The sequence below is a fragment of the Procambarus clarkii genome, unplaced genomic scaffold (genome assembly GCF_040958095.1).
Source record: "Procambarus clarkii isolate CNS0578487 unplaced genomic scaffold, FALCON_Pclarkii_2.0 HiC_scaffold_301, whole genome shotgun sequence".
NCBI lineage: Eukaryota > Metazoa > Arthropoda > Malacostraca > Decapoda > Cambaridae > Procambarus > Procambarus clarkii.
In genome coordinates this window covers 99,400-104,100 of record NW_027189334.1, presented here as the reverse complement: position 1 = coordinate 104,100, position 4,701 = coordinate 99,400, and positions in this window count along the sequence as shown.

Sequence of the window (4,701 nt, the reverse complement as noted above, 5' to 3'; positions counted from 1 at the left end):
ATCTGTGAGTCCCCAAATTCACCTGAAAAAAAAAAAGGGCCTGTGCGTCTTACACCGCACAGGGGTCCTCTCGCCTGAAAAAAAAGGAGCCTGTGCGTCTTACACCGCACAGGGGTCCTCCGCCCCCCCCCCCCAAAAAAAGGAGCCTGTGCGTCTTCCTCCCTACTACTTACCACCACACATACAGACCTCCACTACCACACATACAGACCTCCACTACCACACATACAGACCTCCACTACCACACATACAGACCTCCACCACCACACATACAGGCCTCCACCACCACACATACAGACCACCACCACCACACATACAGACCACCACCACCACACATACAGACCTCCACCACCACACATACAGATCTCCACCACCACACATACAGACCACCACCACCACACATACAGGCCTCCACCACCACACATACAGGCCTCCACCACCACACATACAGACCTCCACCACCACACATACAGACCTCCACCACCACACATACAGACCACCACCACCACACATACAGACCTCCACCACCACACATACAGGCCTCCACCACCACACATACAGACCTCCACCACCACACATACAGACCTCCACCACCACACATACAGGCCTACACCACCACACATACAGACCTCCACCACCACACATACAGGCCTCCACCACCACACATACAGGCCTCCACCACCACACATACAGACCTCCACCACCACACATACAGGCCTCCACCACCACACATACAGACCTCCACCACCACACATACAGACCTCCACCACCACACATACAGACCACCACCACCACACATACATTCCTCCACCACCACACATACAGACCTCCACCTCCACACATACAGGCCTCCACCACCACACATACAGACCACCACCACCACACATACAGACCAGCACCACCACACATACAGACCTCCACCACCACACATACAGACCACTACCACCACACATACAGACCTCCACTACCACACATACAGACCTCCACTACCACACATACAGACCTCCACCACCACACATACAGACCACCACCACCACACATACAGACCATCACCACCACACATACAGACCTCCACCACCACACATACAGACCTCCACCACCACACATACAGACCACCACCACCGCACATACAGGCCTCCACCACCACACATACAGGCCTCCACCATCACACATACAGACCTCCACCACCACACATACAGACCTCCACCACCACACATACAGACCACCACCACCACACATACAGACCTCCACCACCACACATACAGGCCTCCACCACCACACATACAGACCTCCACCACCACACATACAGGCCTACACCACCACACATACAGACCTCCACCACCACACATACAGACCACCACCACCACACATACAGACCACCACCACCACTCATACAGACCACCACCACCACACATACAGACCTCCACCACCACACATACAGGCCTCCACCACCACACATACAGGCCTCCACCACCACACATACAGACCTCCACCACCACACATACAGGCCTCCACCACCACACATACAGACCTCCACCACCACACATACAGACCTCCACCACCACACATACAGACCTCCAACACCACACATTCAGACCTCCACCACCACACATACAGAGCACCACCACCACACATACAGACCACCACCACCACCACACATACAGTCCCACCACCACCACACAAACAGACCCACCACCACACATACAGACCACCACTACCACACATACAGACAACCACCACCACACATACAGACCACTACCACCACACATACAGACCACCACCACACATACAGACCACTACCACCACACATACAGACCCACCACCACAAATACAGACCACCACTACCACACATACAGACCACCACCACACATACAGACCACCACCACCACACATACAGACCATGCACCACCACCACACATACAGACCTCCACCACCACACATACAGACCACTACCACCACACATACAGACCTCCACTACCACACATACAGACCTCCACTACCACACATACAGACCTCCACTACCACACATACAGACCTCCACCACCACACATACAGGCCTCCACCACCACACATACAGACCACCACCACCACACATACAGACCACCACCACCACACATACAGACCTCCACCACCACACATACAGATCTCTACCACCACACATACAGACCACCACCACCACACATACAGGCCTCCACCACCACACATACAGGCCTCCACCACCACACATACAGACCTCCACCACCACACATACAGACCTCCACCACCACACATACAGACCACCACCACCACACATACAGACCTCCACCACCACACATACAGGCCTCCACCACCACACATACAGACCTCCACCACCACACATACAGACCTCCACCACCACACATACAGGCCTACACCACCACACATACAGACCTCCACCACCACACATACAGACCACCACCACCACACATACAGACCACCACCACCACACATACAGACCACCACCACCACACATACAGACCTCCACCACCACACATACAGGCCTCCACCACCACACATACAGGCCTCCACCACCACACATACAGACCTCCACCACCACACATACAGGCCTCCACCACCACACATACAGACCTCCACCACCACACATACAGACCTCCACCACCACACATACAGACCACCACCACCACACATACATTCCTCCACCACCACACATACAGACCTCCACCTCCACACATACAGGCCTCCACCACCACACATACAGACCACCACCACCACACATACAGACCACCACCACCACACATACAGACCTCCACCGCCACACATACAGACCACTACCACCACACATACAGACCTCCACTACCACACATACAGACCTCCACTACCACACATACAGACCTCCACCACCACACATACAGACCACCACCACCACACATACAGACCATCACCACCACACATACAGACCTCCACCACCACACATACAGACCTCCACCACCACACATACAGACCACCACCACCGCACATACAGGCCTCCACCACCACACATACAGGCCTCCACCACCACACATACAGACCTCCACCACCACACATACAGACCTCCACCACCACACATACAGACCACCACCACCACACATACAGACCTCCACCACCACACATACAGGCCTCCACCACCACACATACAGACCTCCACCACCACACATACAGGCCTACACCACCACACATACAGACCTCCACCACCACACATACAGACCACCACCACCACACATACATTCCTCCACCACCACACATACAGACCTCCACCTCCACACATACAGGCCTCCACCACCACACATACAGGCCTCCACCACCACACATACAGACCTCCACCACCACACATACAGGCCTCCACCACCACACATACAGACCTCCACCACCACACATACAGACCTCCACCACCACACATACAGACCACCACCACCACACATACATTCCTCCACCACCACACATACAGACCTCCACCTCCACACATACAGGCCTCCACCACCACACATACAGACCACCACCACCACACATACAGACCACCACCACCACACATACAGACCTCCACCACCACACATACAGACCACTACCACCACACATACAGACCTCCACTACCACACATACAGACCTCCACTACCACACATACAGACCTCCACCACCACACATACAGACCACCACCACCACACATACAGACCATCACCACCACACATACAGACCTCCACCACCACACATACAGACCTCCACCACCACACATACAGACCACCACCACCGCACATACAGGCCTCCACCACCACACATACAGGCCTCCACCACCACACATACAGACCTCCACCACCACACATACAGACCTCCACCACCACACATACAGACCATCACCACCACACATACAGACCTCCACCACCACACATACAGACCTCCACCACCACACATACAGACCACCACCACCGCACATACAGGCCTCCACCACCACACATACAGGCCTCCACCACCACACATACAGACCTCCACCACCACACATACAGACCTCCACCACCACACATACAGACCACCACCACCACACATACAGACCTCCACCACCACACATACAGGCCTCCACCACCACACATACAGACCTCCACCACCACACATACAGGCCTACACCACCACACATACAGACCTCCACCACCACACATACAGACCACCACCACCACACATACAGACCACCACCACCACTCATACAGACCACCACCACCACACATACAGACCTCCACCACCACACATACAGGCCTCCACCACCACACATACAGGCCTCCACCACCACACATACAGACCTCCACCACCACACATACAGGCCTCCACCACCACACATACAGACCTCCACCACCACACATACAGACCTCCACCACCACACATACAGACCTCCAACACCACACATTCAGACCTCCACCACCACACATACAGAGCACCACCACCACACATACAGACCACCACCACCACCACACATACAGTCCCACCACCACCACACAAACAGACCCACCACCACACATACAGACCACCACTACCACACATACAGACAACCACCACCACACATACAGACCACTACCACCACACATACAGACCACCACCACACATACAGACCACTACCACCACACATACAGACCCACCACCACAAATACAGACCACCACTACCACACATACAGACCACCACCACACATACAGACCACCACCACC